Source organism: Phyllobates terribilis, unplaced genomic scaffold (assembly GCF_046119375.1).
Source record: "Phyllobates terribilis strain yellow unplaced genomic scaffold, ASM4611937v1 Scaffold_11__3_contigs__length_659146591, whole genome shotgun sequence".
Lineage (NCBI taxonomy): Eukaryota > Metazoa > Chordata > Amphibia > Anura > Dendrobatidae > Phyllobates > Phyllobates terribilis.
The window spans coordinates 163161071-163182773 of record NW_027362771.1 but is presented as its reverse complement, the minus strand read 5'-3'; the positions used below and the strand labels follow the sequence as shown (position 1 = coordinate 163182773).

The 21703-nt window shown below is 48.5% G+C and overlaps 1 protein-coding gene across 1 annotated transcript in view; it reads right to left on the bottom strand.

The window, feature by feature from the left end:
* The window catches only part of CPM (carboxypeptidase M), a 176299-nt gene that overhangs the window by 126226 nt on the left and 28370 nt on the right, over positions 1-21703 (bottom strand). The gene's annotated exons all lie outside the window — the stretch shown is intronic.

Here is a 21703-nt window from a genome sequence, read left to right as displayed (position 1 = left end):
GTTCTACATCCTGGTTCTTTCTTTCAGTCTGTCCATTAGACTCAGGATGATACCCAGACGAAAATGACAAATGGACTCCCAACCTGTCACAAAAAGCACGCCAAAAGCGAGCCACAAACTGAGGTCCTCTATCAGAAACAATATCTGTGGGAACGCCATGAAAGCTTGACAATCTCCTTAACAAACGCCTTAGCGAGTGTCTTGGCGCAGGGCAACTTAATGAATGGAACCAAATGACACATCTTACTAAAACGTTCCACGACCACCCAGATGACAGTAAAACCCTCGGACACAGGCAGATCAGTAATAAAATCCACTGTGAGATGCGTCCAAGGCGCACTAGGAACCTCCAGAGGGTAAAGCAACCCCGCAGCAGGAGTATGTGAAGCCTTTGACCTAGCACACACAGTACATTGACGCACCCACTTGATGACTTCTTTCTGCCATCCAGGCCACCAAAAACTGCGACTGATAAGTATCTTAGTCTCAGAAATTCCTGGATGACCTGTCAACCGAGACTCATGACACTCCACAAACAAATCTCTCCTAAAGGTTCTAGGCACGAACAACCTCCCATGGGGAGTGTTAGATGGAGCATCATCTTGAGCTTTCAGAATCCCATTCTCCAAAACGGAGTCCAATGCCGCCACCACAACTCCTTTCTGTAAAATGCTCTCCTCCTCCTCGGCACCTACCGTAGGAGAGAAGCTGCGAGATAAAGCATCGGCTTTAACATTCTTAGTACCAGGGATATAGGTAACAGAAGAATGAAACCAAGAAAAAAAAGTGCCCACCTAGCTTGACGGGCATTCAAGCGCTTGGCAGCATCCAGATAGATCAAATTCTTATGATCTGTGAAAACCTGAATAGGAAATCTAGCGCCTTCCAAAAAATGACGCCAATGTTCAAACTCGAGTTTTATAGCCAGCAACTTCCGATTTCCAACATCATAATTCGGTTCGGTTTCCGAATTTTTTTTTGAAAAGAAGGCACAAGGATGTACTCCATCCCTGTTCTCCTGAGACAAAACTGCTCCAACCCCCACCGATGAAGCATCGACCTCGACCAAAAAAAATCTTGGTCTCATCAGGCTGCATAAGGATAAGGGCAGAACTGAACCTCTCTTTGAGATACTTAAACGCTTCAATGGCCTCAGTAGTCCACTGGACTGTATTCGCATCTTTCCTGCTGAGATCGGTTAAAGGCTTAACAATTACAGAAAAACTCTTAATGAATTTCCAGTAATAATTGGCAAAACTCAAAAATCTCTGTATAGATTTCAAACCAATAGGCCTAGGCCATTCCTGCACAGGAACCTTCACCGGGTCCATCTCAAAGCCCTCGCTGGAGACAATGTAGCCCAAAAAACTAATTTTCTGCACAGCGAACTGACATTTCTCCAGCTTGGCAAAGAGTGAATTATCACTCAATAACTGCAAAACTTCACGTACACTCTGCCAATGGGACTCCAGATCTGGCAAATAAATCAAAATGTCATCTAAATACACAACCACATTCTTACCAATCAAAGGTCTCAGGATGTATGTAATAAGGTTCTGAAAAAATGCAGGTGCATTGGTAAGACCAAAGGCATCACCAGATTCTCAAAATGACCTACCGCAGTGTTAACAGCAGTTTTCCATTCATCACCCTCCTTCACTTGTAACAAATTGTATGCCCCCCGGAGATCAATCTTAGAGAACCACTTGGCCCCCACTAACTGGTTAAACAAGTCAGGAATTAACGGCAATGGGTAGGAATTGCGTACGGTAATCTTATTAATTTCACAAAAATCCAGACATGGACGTAAACTGCCATACTTTTTTTTTAACAAAGAAAAATCCAACTGCCACAGGCGACTTAGAAGGTCTAATGTGACCAGCAGCCAGGCTAGTCTGTATGTACTCCTGCAAGGCCTTTCTTTCAGAGACAGTCAGATTAAACAAGCGACTCTTGGGAAGAGTAGCTCCCGGAACAAACTCAATGGCGCAATCATAATCCCTATGAGGGGGTAAAACTTGCGACTCCTCCTCTGAAAAAACCCTCCAAAAATCTTGAATAAGTACAGGTAATTCCCCTTTTTCCACAGCCGCAATGCGACCATTACAACATTTATCATAGCACTTCGGACTCCAAGACTTTATCATATTAGTAGACCAGTCCAGCAAAGGATTGTGCCGTTTTAACCAAGGCAATCCTAGAACGACCGGAGAGGGTAAATTATTTAATACAACCAAGTCCAAAATTTCTTGGAGAAGTCCATTAATAGTGAGAGAAAATGCAGCAACCTTGTGAGTAATACATTTCAAGGGAGTGTTATCAATTGCAATCACAGAAATAGGTGATGACAAATGTTTGGATTTCAATTTAAGGTTTTCCAAAAACCCTTTATCAATCACATTAAGTGTTGAACCACAATCCACAAATACCTGAAATTCAATCAAATTTTCCTGCAAAGTAGTACTCCCTGAAAGAAATACTCCTGCAGAGCGCAAACAAGCTATACGGGCGTACCTGACCTTTTTTTTTTCTTTACTTAAACGAAGCTCACAATACTTAATCAAATGGTCAGCTTTACCACAATAAAGACACAATCCCTCGGCGAACCTCCAGTCTCTTTCCTGAGAGCGGAGTGACATCGCCCCAACCTCTATCGGTTCTCCGCCGTCTGAGCAGATTTTCTGGGGACTAGGACCTGACATTACAGGAGTCTTTACCTCATTCTGCCTAGATCTCAGCCTCCTATCCACACGAACAGCTAATTGCATGGCATCCTGCAGAGTCTCAGGTGCGGGAATGCAATTAGTAAATCCTTAACCCTTTCACTCAGACCAGCAAGAAATAGACATTTCAGAGCAGGATCATTCCATTTGACTTCTGAAGCCCACCTTCTGAAGTGTGTGCAATAATTGTCAAGATCACCTGACCCCTGATTCAAATGCCTGAGTTCTGCCTCAGCAGATGAAATTCGATCAGGATCGTCATATAATAGACCCATAGCAGAAAAAAATTCTTCAACCGACCTTAAGCATGTATCATTAGGTTGGAGAGAAAAGGTCCACCCTTGTGGTTCATTGTGGTAACATAATAAAACCAATGCACTGTGATTCATTCCCAGAGGACCTTGGTCTCAAACAAAAATATAACAAACAAGCATTTTTAAAGGAAAAAAAATCTTGCTGTTTACCATAAAAAACATCAGGCAGTCCTACTTTTGGTTCAACAAAATGCGCTCCAGAACAGTTACTCACGTGTTGCTGGAGCTTGGCCACCTCCAGAGACAATCCCTGCAAGCGTTGAGCCAAATCCTGGACGGAAGCCATACTGATCCCGAATTTCTTTCCTTTTAGTTTTTTCGGCTGGACTTATTGTTATGATCTGCAACAAGTACTAAGGAAAGAAAGGGGAAAGCTATCCCTACAGTAAGACTAAGCTGAATCCCTACGATGTAGCGGGCTGCCTATTCCTTGCGAACAGACCCACCTTAGTCCTCGGCTAGTCTGAACGAAGACCTATAGCATAAGGGAAGGGGTCCCTAAAAGAACTAAGGACTGGAACAAAAATGGGACACCTCCTGAACAGAGAAAGTTGTTGCAGAACACAAAAGATAAACTGACAAAAAGGTACTAGAGGTCCCAGAAGAACCAAGCGAACTGACAGAGATAGGCACAGAAGCACCTGGCTAGCAAAACAGTCAAACAACACTGAAGTCCAGCACAGCCAAAAGGGTGGAGCTGGAATATAAAGGCAGATGGTCACGTGACTGCAAAACACAAGATGGAAAAAAACAAACAGGAGGGTTCTAACAAAAACAGCTGGTATTCGGGGTGCCAAACCCCAACAGTAACACAGACTTCCTGAGGAAGTCTGTGTTCGGAGTGGACCTCGAACTTTACTGTTCGGGTTTGCCCATCTCTACTCGTTAACAATCAATCAACTAGCTTAAGAGAGCAGGAGACAATAAAATGCAGAGACAAACAAACATACTTGCAGGCTAACATGGATCATAATCTCTTTGAGCAAGTGAGATGACCTCCGCAGATGACCATGCTGTTACTGAAAATTAATCTCTCTACAAAGGCCAATGCTGACTTTATCACCATTTGGTGACAATATACCATATAGTGGTAGATACCAGTCCTGCAGAACATATAAGAGATTAAAGTGCAGTTATAGATAGTGACTTACAGATGCCATTCTTTATGATGGAGTCATTCACTTTTCCATCTTGCCCAGACTGACATAACAACTTATTCCAGCCATGAATTGCCTGCAGAGTTTACAAAAAAAGACACATTTGACATTACTTTAGACACTAAATCACATTACTTTAGACCCAAATTTTTTATTTTTGCAAGCGTAGCAGGAAAAAATGGACAGCAAAATTTGTTGTTCAATTTCTGCTGAGAACGCCGATACCCCATATGTGGGTGAAAATCACTGGGAAAGGAAGGAGCACCTTTTGACTTTTTGAATGTAAAATTTGCGTGAATAATTAGTGGACCCTATGTCGCATTTGGGGAGCCCCTGATGTGCCTAAACAGTAGAAATCTCCTACAAGTGACACCATTATGGAAACTAGACGCCTTTGGGAATTTATCTACAGGTGTGGTGAGAATTTTAACTACATGGGTGTTTTACAGAAACAAGCAGCAGTGGATGTTGCTCAGTGAAAATTGCAAACTGCCGCTGTAGTGACCAGTAAGTTGTGCCCAGTGTTAGAACCCTCCTGTTTGTTTTTTCCATCTTGTGTTTTGCGGTCACGTGACCATCTGCCTTTATATTCCAACTCCGCCCCTTTTAGCTGTGCTGGATTTCAGTGTTGTTTGACTGTTTCTCTAGCCAGGTGCTTCTGTGCCTTTCTCTGTCAGTTCTTTTGGTCCTTCTGGGACCTCGAGTACTTTTTTTGTCTGTTTGTCTTTTTGTGTTCTGCAACAACTTCTCTGTTTAGGAGATGTCCCATTTCTGTCCCAGTCCTTAGTTGTTTTAGGGACCCCTCCCCTTATGCTATAGGTCTTCGTTCAGACTAGCCGAGGACAAAGGCAGGTCTGTTCGCTAGGAACAGGCAGCCCGCTACATCATAGGGATTCAGCTTAGTTTTACTGTAGGGACAGTTTTCCCTTATCTTTCCTTAGTACAAGTTGCAGATCATAACAGTAAGTTCAGCCCAAAAAAACTAAAAGGAAAGAAATTCGGGGATCAGTATGGTTTCCGTCCACGATTTGGCTCAACGCCTGCAGGATTGTCTCTGGAGGTGGCCGAGCTCCAGCAACACGTGAGTAGCTGTTCTGAAGCGCATTTTGTGGAACCCAAGGTAGGACTGCCTGATGTTTTTTATGGTAAACAGCAAGATTTTTTTTCCTTTAAAAATGCTTGTTTGTTATATTTTTGTTTGAGACCTAGGTCCTCTGGGAATGAATCACAGCGCATTGGTTTTATTATGTCACTTTTGCGCAAAGAACCACACGGGTGGGCCTTTTGTCTTCAACCTAATAATCCATGTTTAAGGTGTGTAGAAGAATTTTTTTCTGCTATGGGGCTATTATATGACGATCCTGATCGAATCTCATCTGCTGAGGCAGAACTCAGGCGTTTGAATCAGGGGTCAGGTGATGTTGAAAATTATTGCACACACTTCAGAAGATGGGCCTCAGAAGTGAAATGGAATGATCCAGCTCTGAAATGTCTATTTCGTGCTGGTCTGAGTGAAAGGGTTAAGGATTTACTAATTGCATTCCCCGCACCTGAGACTCTGCAGGATGCCATGCAATTAGCTGTTCGTGTGGATAGGAGAATAAGATTTAGACAGAATGAGGTAAAGACTCCTGTAATGCCAGGTCCTAGTCCCCAAAAAATCTGCTCTGACAGCGGAGAACCGATGGAGGTTGGGGCGAAGTCGCTCCCCTCTCAGGAAAGAGACCGGAGGTTCGCCGAGGGATTGTGTTTTTTTGGGGGTAAAGCTGACCATTTGATTAAGTGTTGTGAGCTTTGTTTAAGTAAAAAATAAAAAAAAGGTCAGTTACCCCCATATAGCTTGTTTACACTCTGCAGGAGTATTTCTTTCTGGGAGTACTACTTTGCAGGAAAATTTGATTGAATTTCAGGTATTTGTGGATTGTGGTTCAACACTTAATGTGATTGATAAAGGGTTTTTGGAAAACCTTAAATTGAAATCCAAACCTTTGTCATCACCTATTTCTGTGATTGCAATTGATAACACTCCCTTGAAATGTATTACTCACAAGGTTGCTGCATTTCCCCTCACTATCAATGGACTTCCCCAAGAAATTTTGGACTTGGTGGTATTAGATAATTTACCCTCTCCGGTCGTTCTAGGATTGCCTTGGTTAAAACTGCACAATCCTTTGCTGGACTGGTCTACTAATGTGATTAAGTCTTGGAGCCCGAAGTGCTATGATAAATGTTGTAATTGCGGCTGTGGAAAAAGGGGAATTACCTGTACTTATTCAAGATTTTTGGAGGGTTTTTCAGAGGAGGAGTTGCAAGCTTTATCTCCTCATAGGGATTATGATTGCGCCATTGAGTTTGTTCCTGGAGCTACTCTTCCCAAGAGTCGCTTGTTTAATCTGACTATCCCTGAAAGAAAGGCCTTGGAGGAGTACATACAGACTAGCCTGGCTGCTGGTCACATTAGACCTTCTAAGTCGCCCGTGGCAGTTGGATTTTTCTTTGTTAAAAAAAAGGACGGGGGTTTACGTCCATGTCTGGATTTTTGTGAAATTAATAAGATTACCGTAAGCAATTCCTACCTATTGCCGTTAATTCCTGACTTGTTTAACCAGTTGGTGGGGGCCAAGTGGTTCTCTAAAATTGATCTCCGGGGGGCATACAATTTGTTACGAGTGAAGGAGGGCGATGAATGGAAAACTGCCTTTAACAATCCGGTAGGTCATTTTGAGAATCCGGTGATGCCTTTTGGTCTTACCAATGCACCTGCGTTTTTTCAGAACCTTATTAATGACATCCTGAGAGCTTTGATTGGTAAGAATGTGGTTGTGTATTTGGATGACATTTTGATTTATTCACCAGATCTGGAGTCCCATTGGCAGAGTGTACGTGAAGTTTTGCAGTTATTGAGTGATAATTCACTCTTTGCTAAGCTGGAGAAATGTGAGTTCGCTGTGCAGAAAATTAGTTTTTTGGGCTACATTGTCTCCAGCGAGAGCTTTGAGATGGACCCTGTGAAGGTTCAGGCTGTGCAGGAATGGCCTAGGCCTATTGGTTTGAAATCCATACAGAGATTTTTGGGTTTTGCCAATTATTACAGTAAATTCATTAAGAATTTTTCTGTAATTGTTAAGCCTCTGATCGATCTCACCAGAAAAGGTGCGAATTGTAACGGGTCTGGGAGGTGGAACCTCTGAGCAACTATACAAGGGGGCGGTCCTTGTAAGGAAGCGGGTGGCTCCCAGGGAAGACGGGCAGGTAGTCACGGCAAGTGACAGGGACAGTCTCTGGGTAGAAGGGCAGGTAGTCACGGCAAGTAACAGGGACAGTCTCTGGGTAGAAGGGCAGGTAGTCACGGCAAGTGACAGGGACTGTCTCTGGGTAGAAGGGCAGGTAGTCACGGCAAGTAACAGGGACAGTCTCTGGGTAGACTAGCAGACAGGTAGCAGGTGGACGCTCCAAAGTGAGCGGGCAAGAGTCTCTGGACTGGCAGGTGGTCACGGCAAGTGACGGCAGAGCCTCCAGGTAGGCTAGCAGGCAGGTAGCAGGTGAGCGCTCCCAGGTGAGCGGGCAAGAGTCTCTGGACGGGCAGGTGGTCACGGCAAGTGACGGCAGAGCCTCCAGGTAGGCTAGCAGGCAGGTAGCAGGTGAGCGCTCCCAGGTGAGCGGGCAGGCTGGTCCATAGACAGACTGACAGGTGTCGGAAGGCAGACCGTCGGACCGCAGGCTTGCAAGCAGGAAAGCGGATATCAGGCAGGTATCAAGCAGGAATCTGGCAGGTGACTGGCAGGTAACAAGCAGGAATCTGGCAGGTGACTGGCAGGTAACTGGTAACGGGACCTGAGGGCTGAAGCAGAGTGAAGGCTTTGCAACAACATTGCTCGGGCACCTCCATTTTGGAGGAGGTGCCTTATATATGGTGAGGTCCTCCGGCCATTGGCCGGGGACTCCTTAGGATGGCGCGCGCGGCCACTTTAAGAGAGGGGGAGCGCGCGCGCCCTAAGCACAGTTGCCGGGAAGCAGCGCGCGCTGCCAGCAGAGCGGGAGGAGGACGCCGGGCACGGAGCGGAGAGGTGAGGGGAACAGCTTCCCTGCCTAGCAGGAGGCAGGGACGCCGACGCTACAGTACCCCCCCCTTTAGGCCCCCCCTTTTTTAGGCCAGACAGAAATTTATCAAGGATGAGAGGGGCATGGATGTTCTCCCGGGGCTCCCAAGTTCTCTCCTCAGGACCAAACCCCTTCCAATCCACTAGAAAAAAGGTCTTTCCTCTTACCCTTTTGGTGGCCAGAATGTTCTCTACCTCAAACTCGTTTTCAGCGGAAACCGGAGCAGGAGGCGTACCTGTAGACTTGGAAAAAGAGTTAAGTACCACGGGTTTGAGGAGAGATACATGGAAGGAATTAGGGATCCGCAAGTTGGCCGGGAGTTTTAATTTATAGGCCACCGGGTTGATCTGTTTGATAACCTCCAGTGGGCCGATGAACCGAGGCCCTAACTTGTAGGAAGGAACCTTGAGCCGGACATACTTGGACGAGAGCCAGACTCTATCTCCAGGACGGAATTGTGGAGGATCCAGGCGTTTTTTGTCAGCGTGTTTTTTCATCCGCTCGGACGACTGAAGGAGTGCGGATCGGGTACTCTCCCAAATGGAGGAGAATTCGCTAATGAGAGATTCCGCAGCCGGATTGTCCACCGAGGTGGAGACGGGAAATGGGATCCGAGGATGCTGACCGAAGACTACAAAAAACGGGGATTTGGAGGAAGATTCGCTCTCGTGATTATTGTAAGAGAATTAGGCCCATGGCAGGAGATCCACCCAGTCTGAATGGTGGGCATTAACGAAGTGCCGGAGGTAACTGGTCAGGATCTGATTGATCCGCTCCACTTGACCATTGGACTGTGGATGGTATGCGGAGGAGAAGTCCAGGGTGACGTCTAGCAGCTTACATGTGGCTCTCCAGAAGCGTGAGGTGAACTGAACCCAACGATCCGACACGATGTGGAGGGGCAGGCCATGGAGACGGAAGATGTGGCGGATAAAGTCTTTAGCCAGCTCGGGTGCAGACGGGAGGCCTGGCAGGGGAATGAAATGAGCCATTTTGGAAAAGCGGTCAGTGACCACCCAAATGACCGTACAACCGGCAGAGACAGGGAGATCTGTTATGAAGTCCATAGCTATATGCTGCCAGGGGGCAGCAGATACTGGAAGAGGAAGGAGGCGACCGGATGGCAGGTGTCTCGGAACCTTGTTGCGGGCGCAGGACACACAGGCAGAAACAAAGTCTATTACGTCCTTGTGCAGGGTAGGCCACCAGTAGTGCCGGGTGATAAGCTGGAGGGTCTTTTCTGACCGGTGTGGCCAGCTAGCTTAGACGAGTGACCCCAGTGTAGGATCTTCTCCCGATCAGGTACCGTTACGAACGTCTTACCGGGAGGGAGACGATTTAGACTCACGGGGGCCACCTGCATTACTCTGGCGGGATCGATGATGTGTTTAGGTTCCTCCTCAAGATCAGACACCAGGAAGGATCGGGACAAGGCGTCAGCTTTGATGTTTTTGTCAGCCGGGCGAAAATGAAGAACAAAATCAAAGCGAGCAAAAAACAAGGACCACCGGGCTTGGCGCGGGTTAAGTCTCTGCGCACTCTGGAGGTAAGCCAAGTTCTTGTGGTCCGTGTAAATTATTACCGGGTGAAGAGCCCCCTCGAGCAGGTAACGCCACTCCTCCAATGCCAGCTTAATGGCCAATAACTCTCGGTCTCCTATTGAATAGTTGCGCTCGGAAGAGTTTGGAGAAGAAGCCGCAAGTTACCATTCTCCCGGAAGACTATTTTTGGGTAAGTACCGCTCCGGCTCCAGAGGAGGAGGCGTCAACTTCCAGGAAGAATTGCTTGTTGCCGTCCGGGCGATGCAGCACCGGGGCGGAAGAGAAAGCCTGTTTTAAGGAAAGAAAGGCTTCCTCTGCTTCGGGCGGCCATTCTCTGGGATTAGTGCCCTTACGGGTGAGCGCAGAGATTGGGGCAGTCCGGGAAGAGAAGTGCGGTATGAAGAGGCGGTAGTAGTTGGCGAAGCCCAGGAACCGCTGAATAGCCTTCAACCCCTCTGGTCGAGGCCACTTCTCGATGGCAGACAGTTTCTCAGGATCCATTTGTAGGCCGGTCTGAGAAATTATGTAGCCCAAAAACGGAAGCGAGGTCTGCTCAAAGAGGCACTTCTCATATTTAGCGTAGAGGTGGTTCTGCCTGAGCCTGAGCAGAACCTGACGAACATCCCTCCGGTGTGTGGGGAGATCCGGAGAGAAGACCAAGATGTCGTCCAGGTACACCACTACGCAGGAGTAGAGAAGGTCCCGGAAGATGTCGTTGACCAAGTCTTGAAAGACGGCGGGAGCGTTACAGAGACCGAAGGGCATTACCAGGTATTCATAGTGGCCGTCCCGGGTGTTGAATGCCGTCTTCCATTCATCCCCCTGACGGATACGGACCAGGTTATACGCCCCATGGAGGTCCAGCTTGGTGAAGATTCTAGCCCTCCTCAGACGGTCAAATAATTCCGGAATGAGCGGAAGGGGGTATTTATTCTTCACCGTGATCTGGTTAAGGCCTCTATAGTCTATACAGGGACGGAGTGAGCCGTCCTTCTTTTTGACGAAGAAGAAGCCTGCTCCCGCCGGGGAAGTAGATTTCCGGATGAATCCCCGGGCCAGATTCTCCTCAATATATTCTGACATGGATCGGGTCTCAGCAGCGGACAAAGGGTAAATGCGCCCACGGGGAGGAGTAGCGCCGGGCATCAGGTCGATTGGGCAGTCGTATGGTCTATGAGGGGGTAATGTCTCTGCCTCCTTTTTATTAAAGACGTCCGCATAAGACCAATAAGGAGCCGGGAGACCAGGTAGATTGGCTGGAGTAGGAGAAGGACGGACAGGATGGACGGGAACTAAACAAGTCTTATGGCAGTCCTGTCCCCAGCGTAGGACCTCTCCGGTCTGCCAATCAAGCACGGGTGCATGTCTCTGAAGCCAAGGTAGGCCTAGTAAGAGGGCGTGAGAGAGTCCAGGCAGAACATGAAAGAAGATGCTCTCAGAGTGCAGCATTCCCACCTGCAGGGTTATGGATTCGGTGATGAGTTGGATGGGATGTGGTAAGAGGCCCCCATCCACGGCAGAGACAGATAAGGGTACAGCTAGAGGTTTGGTGGGAATGCGGTATTTCCCTACCAGAGACTGAGAAATGAGATTTCCGGCAGCTCCAGAGTCAAGTTGGGCTAGTTCAAAATAACGCTTCTCCCCGCAGATGATAGAGACCGACAGCAACAGAGATGGAGAGGGTTTACTCTTGTCTAAGATGACCTCTCTGAGCGATCCAAGACACAGGCGTTTCCCGACCTCTCTGGACAGGAACGGATCCGGTGCTCCTTACTGCCACAGTAGAAGCAGCTCCCCTCGGCACGGCGTAACTCTTGACGAGTTTTGACCATCTTGGTCTGGTCGACCTGCATAGGCTCAGGTGAGTGCGCCTGGGTAGTAACGGGAGAAGTGACAGGTTTCTGGAAGGTAGGGGCTAGACGTGGAAACCTCCTCTCACGGGTGACCTCTTTGGCGCGCTCCTGGAACCGGATGTCAATCCGGGTGGCAAGTGTTATTAAGTCGTCGAGAGTGGTAGGAATGTCCCGACCGGCGAGTTCATCTTTAATACGGCCGGACAGACCCTCCCAAAAGACAGACACCAGGGCATCGTTATCCCAGGCCAGCTCCGAAGCAAGGGTACGGAACCGTATGGCATATTGGCCCACGGTGAGATTTTCTTGATGGAGGCGTAGCAGAGATGATGCGGATGAGGTCTTCCGTCCGGGTTCGTCGAAGACTTTTCGGAAAGCCGTGAGAAAGGCTGGCAGGTCGGACACTAGGGGGTCTCCTCTCTCCCATAGAGGATTTAGCCAAGCCAGTGCCTCCCCCGTGAGATGGGACATAATGAAGGCTATTTTGGCCCGGTTGGAGATAAACTGGTGGGACAGGAGTTCAAAGTGCAGGGTGCACTGGTTTATAAAGCCCCGGGCTTGAGCGGGATCGCCTCCGAAGCGAGGAGGTGCAGAAAGCCGGGGTCCGGGGCAGGATACCATGGTATTGGTGGGCGAGTCATGACACTAGCGGTGGTTACTGGTGGAGCAGTCAGGGTGTCCAGGCGAGAGTTGACATTCCGCAGGTGACTCAGGATGGACTCCTGTTGGGACCTCTGCCGGGACAGTTCATGACATAGGTCCGAGAGCGAGGGAGCTTGGGTGCCACCGGGTTCCATGGCCCGAGCAAACTGTAACCGGTCTGGGAGGCGGAAGCTCTGAGCAACTATACAAGGGGGCGGTCCTTGTAAGGAAGCGGGTGGCTCCCAGGGAAGACGGGCAGGTAGTCACGGCAAGTGACAGGGACAGTCTCTGGGTAGAAGGGCAGGTAGTCACGGCAAGTAACAGGGACAGTCTCTGGGTAGAAGGGCAGGTAGTCACGGCAAGTGACAGGGACTGTCTCTGGGTAGAAGGGCAGGTAGTCACGGCAAGTAACAGGGACAGTCTCTGGGTAGACTAGCAGACAGGTAGCAGGTGGACGCTCCAAAGTGAGCGGGCAAGAGTCTCTGGACTGGCAGGTGGTCACGGCAAGTGACGGCAGAGCCTCCAGGTAGGCTAGCAGGAAGGTAGGAGGTGAGCGCTCCCAGGTGAGCGGGAAGGCTGGTCCATAGACAGACTGACAGGTGTCGGAAGGCAGACCGTCGGACCGCAGGCTTGCAAGCAGGAAAGAGGATATCAGGCAGGTATCAAGCAAGAATCTGGCAGGTGACTGGCAGGTAACAAGCAGGAATCTGGCAGGTGACTGGCAGGTAACTGGTAACGGGACCTGAGGGCTGAAGCAGAGTGAAGGCTTTGCAACAACATTGCTCGGGCACCTCCATTTTGGAGGAGGTGCCTTATATATGGTGAGGTCCTCCGGCCATTGGCCGGGGACTCCTTAGGACGGCACGCGCGGCCCCTTTAAGAGAGGGGGAGCGTGCGCGCGCCCTAAGCACAGTGGCCGGGAAGCAGCGCGCGCTGCCAGCAGAGCGGGAGGAGGACGCCGGGCACGGAGCGGAGAGGTGAGGGGAACAGCGTCCCTGCTTAGCAGGAGGCAGGGACGCCGACGCTACACGAATACAGTCCAGTGGACTACTGAGGCCATTGAAGCGTTTGAGTATCTCAAAGAGAGGTTCAGTTCTGCCCCTATCCTTATCCAGCCTGATGAGACCAAGCCTTTTTTGGTCGAGGTCGATGCTTCATCGGTGGAGGTCGGAGCAGTTTTGTCTCAGGAGAACAAGGATGGAGTACATCCTTGTGCCTTGTTTTCGAAAAAAATTTCGGAAACCGAACTGAATTATGATGTTGGAAATCGAGAGTTGCTGGCTATTAAACTCGCGTATGAACATTGGCGTCATTTTTTGGAAGGCGCTAGATTTCCTATTCAGGTTTTCACAGATCATAAGAATTTGATCTATCTGGATGCTGCCAAGTGCTTGAATGCCCGAAAAGCTAGATGGGCACTTTATTTTTATCTCGGTTTAATTTTTCTGTTAACTATATCCCTGGTACTAAGAATGTTAAAGCCGATGCTTTATCTCGCAGCTTCTCTCCTACGGTCGGTGCCGAGGAAGAGAGCATTTTACAGAAAGGAGTTGTGGTGGCGGCATTGGACTCCGTTTTGGAGAATGGGATTCTGAAAGCTCAAGATGATGCTCCATCTAACACTCCCCATGGGAGGCTGTTCATGCCTAGAGCCTTTAGGAGAGATTTGTTTGTAGAGTGTCATGAGTCTTGGTTGGCAGGTCATCCAGGAATTTTGGAGACTAAGAGACTTATCAGTCGCAGTTTTTGGTGGCCTGGATGGCAGAAGGAAGTCATCAAGTGGGTGCGTCAATGTACTGTGTGTGCTAGGTCAAAGGCTTCACATACTCCTGCTGCGGGGTTGCTTTGCCCTCTGGAGGTTCCTAGTGCACCTTGGACGCATCTCACAATGGATTTTATTACTGATTTTCCTGTGTCCGAGGGTTTTACTGTCATCTGGGTGGTCGTGGAACGTTTTAGTAACATGTGTCATTTGGTTCCATTCATTAAGTTGCCCTGCGCCAAGACACTCGCTAAGGCGTTTGTTAAGGAGATTGTCAAGCTGCATGGCGTTCCCACGGATATTGTTTCTGATAGAGGACCTCAGTTTGTGGCTCGCTTTTGGCGTGCTTTTTGTGGCAGGTTGGGAGTCCATTTGTCATTTTCGTCTGGGTATCATCCTGAGTCTAATGGACAGACTGAAAGAAAGAACCAGGATGTTGAACAGTTTTTGCGTTGTTTTGTGGCGGACAATCAAGAGGTGTGGTCTGAGTTTCTGCCTCTCGCACAATTTGCTCTTAACAATCATACATCCTCCTCTGCTGGGTGTTCTCCTTTTTTTTGTTGTACTGGGAGACATCCGTCTTTTGGCTCGTTCTCCAAATTGGAGTCGGCGGTGCCGGAGGAGGAGAATTTTTCCGGTGATTTGGAGAGAGTTTGGACTAATGTACGTTGCAACTTTCAAGAGGCTAACAAGAAGTCCAAGAAGTATTTTGACAGGAAACGTAAGGAGGTTTGTTTACTGTGGGTGATATGGTTTGGTTGTCCTCAAAGAACCTGCGGTTGAGGATTCCCTCTAAAAAACTGGGTCATAAGTTTGTGGGTCCATTTAAAGTGCTTCAGGTTGTTAACCCATCTGCTGTTAGGTTGGATGTCCCTACTTCCTGGAAGATTAATCCTGTGTTTCATGTTTCCTTGTTGAAAAAGGCTGATGTATCAGATAGGGATGCCACCGTCACAGTTCCTCCTGTGGTGGAAGACGGCGAATATGAAATTTCTCGTATCTTGAATTCTAGATGGCATAGAGGGAGATTACAGTATCTTGTCTCCTGGAAGGGTTTCGGTCCTGAAGACAACTCCTGGGTAAGGATGGATGATGTCTCTGCTCCTAGGCTTGTTAAAGCTTTCCACAAGAGTTTCCGGATAGGCCTGGGCCTGGAGGATCCGGAGGATCCTCATAAAAGAGGGGGTACTGTTAGAACCCTCCTGTTTTTTTCCATCTTGTGTTTTGCGGTCATGTGACCATCTGCCTTTATATTCCAGCTCCGCCCTTTTGACTGTGCTGGACTTCAGTGTTTGATTGTTTCTCTAGCCAGGTGCTTCTGTGTCTTTCTCTGCCAGTTCTTTTGGTCCTTCTGGGACCTCTAGTACTTTTTTTGTCTGTTTGTCTTTTTGTGTTCTGCAACAACTTCTCTGTTTAGGAGGAGTCCCATTTTGTCCCAGTCCTTAGTTCTTTTAGGGACCCCTCCCCTTATGCTATAGGTCTTCGTTCAGACTAGCCGAGGACTAAGGCGGGTCTGTTCGCTAGGAACAGGCAGCCCGCTACATCGTAGGGATTAAGCTTAGTTTTACTGTAGGGACAGTTTCCCCTTATCTTTCCTTAGTACATGTTGCAGATCATAACACCCAGCTCTTGCTTCTGGAGACATGCACCCGTAAATTAGGCGGGCTCTACAGAAATGCAAACGTGTATGCTAAATGCAGTTTAGGAACACTGTGGGGCTCAAAAGGGAGGGGGTATTTGGATTTAGGATCAAAGAATTTGCTGAATTTCTTTTGAGGGGCAAGGGCCATTTCACTTTTCCAGAGCCTTTGTGCTACTAGTAACATGGAAGTCCCCTATATTTCCATTAACTGATGACAGACTTGAGTGGGGACTTGCTTTTTTTGTGGATTGAGTCGAAGCTTTTATGTTATGCAAAAATGTTCCCAGTTATCCTGTGCTCTACGCTGAGCACTGATATCGGGGTTTCCATTTAAATATCCGAGTGACATAATTCAGATGAAACCCCCGAGGGATCGATTCACTATAATGAGGCAGCAAATTACTCTGGACTCCATCTGGCCTCTGGTTAGTGGTGTCCTTTTTTCAGAGGTTCACAAAACTGTGTCTGACGGTACTTTTATGCACGCCTAATAAAAAGACGGACACCGTGGGATCACAGGCCAGATGGCATCCACGGTGCCTCCATCTGCCTCATTAGAGGGAAATTTCTGCTGGGGGTTCTGTCTGAATCACATATTTCAGAGATTTACATGGAAACCCCGGTGTAAGCGCTCAGCGCAGAGCACACGATAAGCCGAGCCTTACTGCGATCTTTGGGAGGTAGAATGAACAAATCACCAGCAGGTGAAGAATTGGTTTTATTTATTTTTTTACGCCGTTCCTCATGTGGTATAAGTGATTAGACGGCTTTATTCTTCAGGTCGGTGCGATTACAACAATACCAGATTTATATTGGGTTTTTAACCCCTTTACGACATAGGGCGTATTAGTACGTATCTGTGCCCTGGGACTTATGGACCAGATACGTATTTATACGCCCTAGCGATTTCGCCCACACACAGGCTGTGCGGGCACGATCGCCGCCGGGTGTCAGCTGATTGTCACAGCTGACACCCAGTACTATGTGCAGGGAGCGGTCCCGCACCGCTCCCGGCACATTAACCCCCGCAATGCTGCGATCGAAGTCGATCGCAGTTGATCGCAGCATTGCGGTGGCAAGGGGAGGTGATCGCCGATACTCACCTCCTCTTCTGGCCTCCAGCGCTGTCTGCCGCTGCTTCCAGGATGTTGCCATGACGACCCGATGTCGTCATGACAACATCCGGGTCACCAGACAGCAGGAAGATTTTTTGGACATGCGCAGTGCATCTCCAAACTATCTTCTCCCTGTCCAGCGCTGACAGCCTGCATGGCACAGGGATGGTGCTCCATTACTGTGCCATGCAGGCGATCAGAGAAAAAAAAGTGAAAGTCCCATAGTGGGACAAAGTAAAAAAGTAAAAAAAGTGTCATAAAGTGAAAAAAAAAAAAAAAAAAAATTGTAAAAATATTAAAAAAAAAATAAAAAAAAATAATCCACCAAAAATAAAAATATAATGTACCCATCAATAAATATTATTATAAAAAAAAACAAATCCACGGTGAGATTTTCTTGATGGAGGCGTAGCAGAGATGATGCGGATGAGGTCTTCCGTCCGGGTTCGTCGAAGACTTTCCGGAAAGCCGTGAGAAAGGCTGGCAGGTCGGACACTAGGGGTCTCCTCTCTCCCATAGAGGATTTAGCCAAGCCAGTGCCTCCCCCGTGAGATGGGACATAATGAAGGCTATTTTGGCCCGGTTGGAGATAAACTGGTGGGACAGGAGTTCAAAGTGCAGGGTGCACTGGTTTATAAAGCCCCGGGCTTGAGCGGGATCGCCTCCGAAGCGAGGAGGTGCAGAAAGCCGGGGTCCGGGGCAGGATACCATGGTATTGGTGGGCGAGTCATGACACTAGCGGTGGTTACTGGTGGAGCAGTCAGGGTGTCCAGGCGAGAGTTGACATTCCGCAGGTGACTCAGGATGGACTCCTGTTGGGACCTCTGCCGGGACAGTTCATGACATAGGTCCGAGAGCGAGGGAGCTTGGGTGCCACCGGGTTCCATGGCCCGAGCAAACTGTAACCGGTCTGGGAGGCGGAAGCTCTGAGCAACTATACAAGGGGGCGGTCCTTGTAAGGAAGCGGGTGGCTCCCAGGGAAGACGGGCAGGTAGTCACGGCAAGTGACAGGGACAGTCTCTGGGTAGAAGGGCAGGTAGTCACGGCAAGTAACAGGGACAGTCTCTGGGTAGAAGGGCAGGTAGTCACGGCAAGTGACAGGGACTGTCTCTGGGTAGAAGGGCAGGTAGTCACGGCAAGTAACAGGGACAGTCTCTGGGTAGACTAGCAGACAGGTAGCAGGTGGACACTCCAAAGTGAGCGGGCAAGAGTCTCTGGACAGGCAGGTGGTCACGGCAAGTGACGGCAGAGCCTCCAGGTAGGCTAGCAGGCAGGTAGCAGGTGAGCGCTCCCAGGTGAGCGGGCAAGAGTCTCTGGACGGGCAGGTGGTCACGGCAAGTGACGGCAGAGCCTCCAGGTAGGCTAGCAGGAAGGTAGGAGGTGAGCGCTCCCAGGTGAGCGGGAAGGCTGGTCCATAGACAGACTGACAGGTGTCGGAAGGCAGATCGTCGGACCGCAGGCTTGCAAGCAGGAAAGAGGATATCAGGCAGGTATCAAGCAAGAATCTGGCAGGTGACTGGCAGGTAACAAGCAGGAATCTGGCAGGTGACTGGCAGGTAACTGGTAACGGGACCTGAGGGCTGAAGCAGAGTGAAGGCTTTGCAACAACATTGCTCGGGCACCTCCATTTTGGAGGAGGTGTCTTATATATGGTGAGGTCCTCCAGCCATTGGCCGGGGACTCCTTAGGACGGCACGCGCGGCCCCTTTAAGAGAGGGGGAGCGTGCGCGCGCCCTAAGCACAGTGGCCGGGAAGCAGCGCGCGCTGCCAGCAGAGCGGGAGGAGGACGCCGGGCACGGAGCGGAGAGGTGAGGGGAACAGCGTTCCTGCTTAGCAGGAGGCAGGGACGCCGACGCTACACGAATACAGTCCAGTGGACTACTGAGGCCATTGAAGCGTTTGAGTATCTCAAAGAGAGGTTCAGTTCTGCCCCTATCCTTATCCAGCCTGATGAGACCAAGCCTTTTTTGGTCGAGGTCGATGCTTCATCGGTGGAGGTCGGAGCAGTTTTGTCTCAGGAGAACAAGGATGGAGTACATCCTTGTGCCTTGTTTTCGAAAAAAATTTCGGAAACCGAACTGAATTATGATGTTGGAAATCGAGAGTTGCTGGCTATTAAACTCGCGTATGAACATTGGCGTCATTTTTTGGAAGGCGCTAGATTTCCTATTCAGGTTTTCACAGATCATAAGAATTTGATCTATCTGGATGCTGCCAAGTGCTTGAATGCCCGTAAAGCTAGATGGGCACTTTATTTTTATCTCGGTTTAATTTTTCTGTTAACTATATCCCTGGTACTAAGAATGTTAAAGCCGATGCTTTATCTCGCAGCTTCTCTCCTACGGTCGGTGCCGAGGAAGAGAGCATTTTACAGAAAGGAGTTGTGGTGGCGGCATTGGACTCCGTTTTGGAGAATGGGATTCTGAAAGCTCAAGATGATGCTCCATCTAACACTCCCCATGGGAGGCTGTTCATGCCTAGAGCCTTTAGGAGAGATTTGTTTGTAGAGTGTCATGAGTCTTGGTTGGCAGGTCATCCAGGAATTTTGGAGACTAAGAGACTTATCAGTCGCAGTTTTTGGTGGCCTGGATGGCAGAAGGAAGTCATCAAGTGGGTGCGTCAATGTACTGTGTGTGCTAGGTCAAAGGCTTCACATACTCCTGCTGCGGGGTTGCTTTGCCCTCTGGAGGTTCCTAGTGCACCTTGGACGCATCTCACAATGGATTTTATTACTGATTTTCCTGTGTCCGAGGGTTTTACTGTCATCTGGGTGGTCGTGGAACGTTTTAGTAACATGTGTCATTTGGTTCCATTCATTAAGTTGCCCTGCGCCAAGACACTCGCTAAGGCGTTTGTTAAGGAGATTGTCAAGCTCCATGGCGTTCCCACGGATATTGTTTCTGATAGAGGACCTCAGTTTGTGGCTCGCTTTTGGCGTGCTTTTTGTGGCAGGTTGGGAGTGAATTTGTCATTTTCGTCTGGGTATCATCCTGAGTCTAATGGACAGACTGAAAGAAAGAACCAGGATGTTGAACAGTTTTTGCGTTGTTTTGTGGCGGACAATCAAGAGGTGTGGTCTGAGTTTCTGCCTCTCGCACAATTTGCTCTTAACAATCATACATCCTCCTCTGCTGGGTGTTCTCCTTTTTTTTGTTGTACTGGGAGACATCCGTCTTTTGGCTCGTTCTCCAAATTGGAGTCGGCGGTGCCGGAGGAGGAGAATTTTTCCGGTGATTTGGAGAGAGTTTGGACTAATGTACGTTGCAACTTTCAAGAGGCTAACAAGAAGTCCAAGAAGTATTTTGACAGGAAACGTAAGGAGGTTTGTTTACTGTGGGTGATATGGTTTGGTTGTCCTCAAAGAACCTGCGGTTGAGGATTCCCTCTAAAAAACTGGGTCATAAGTTTGTGGGTCCATTTAAAGTGCTTCAGGTTGTTAACCCATCTGCTGTTAGGTTGGATGTCCCTACTTCCTGGAAGATTAATCCTGTGTTTCATGTTTCCTTGTTGAAAAAGGCTGATGTATCAGATAGGGATGCCACCGTCACAGTTCCTCCTGTGGTGGAAGACGGCGAATATGAAATTTCTCGTATCTTGAATTCTAGATGGCATAGAGGGAGATTACAGTATCTTGTCTCCTGGAAGGGTTTCGGTCCTGAAGACAACTCCTGGGTAAGGATGGATGATGTCTCTGCTCCTAGGCTTGTTAAAGCTTTCCACAAGAGTTTCCGGATAGGCCTGGGCCTGGAGGATCCGGAGGATCCTCATAAAAGAGGGGGTACTGTTAGAACCCTCCTGTTTTTTTCCATCTTGTGTTTTGCGGTCATGTGACCATCTGCCTTTATATTCCAGCTCCGCCCTTTTGACTGTGCTGGACTTCAGTGTTTGATTGTTTCTCTAGCCAGGTGCTTCTGTGTCTTTCTCTGCCAGTTCTTTTGGTCCTTCTGGGACCTCTAGTACTTTTTTTGTCTGTTTGTCTTTTTGTGTTCTGCAACAACTTCTCTGTTTAGGAGGAGTCCCATTTTGTCCCAGTCCTTAGTTCTTTTAGGGACCCCTCCCCTTATGCTATAGGTCTTCGTTCAGACTAGCCGAGGACTAAGGCGGGTCTGTTCGCTAGGAACAGGCAGCCCGCTACATCGTAGGGATTAAGCTTAGTTTTACTGTAGGGACAGTTTCCCCTTATCTTTCCTTAGTACATGTTGCAGATCATAACACCCAGCTCTTGCTTCTGGAGACATGCACCCGTAAATTAGGCGGGCTCTACAGAAATGCAAACGTGTATGCTAAATGCAGTTTAGGAACACTGTGGGGCTCAAAAGGGAGGGGGCATTTGGATTTAGGATCAAAGAATTTGCTGAATTTCTTTTGAGGGGCAAGGGCCATTTCACTTTTCCAGAGCCTTTGTGCTACTAGTAACATGGAAGTCCCCTATATTTCCATTAACTGATGACAGACTTGAGTGGGGACTTGCTTTTTTTGTGGATTGAGTCGAAGCTTTTATGTTATGCAAAAATGTTCCCAGTTATCCTGTGCTCTACGCTGAGCACTGATATCGGGGTTTCCATTTAAATATCCGAGTGACATAATTCAGATGAAACCCCCGAGGGATCGATTCACTATAATGAGGCAGCAAATTACTCTGGACTCCATCTGGCCTCTGGTTAGTGGTGTCCTTTTTTCAGAGGTTCACAAAACTGTGTCTGACGGTACTTTTATGCACGCCTAATAAAAAGACGGACACCGTGGGATCACAGGCCAGATGGCATCCACGGTGCCTCCATCTGCCTCATTAGAGGGAAATTTCTGCTGGGGGTTCTGTCTGAATCACATATTTCAGAGATTTACATGGAAAC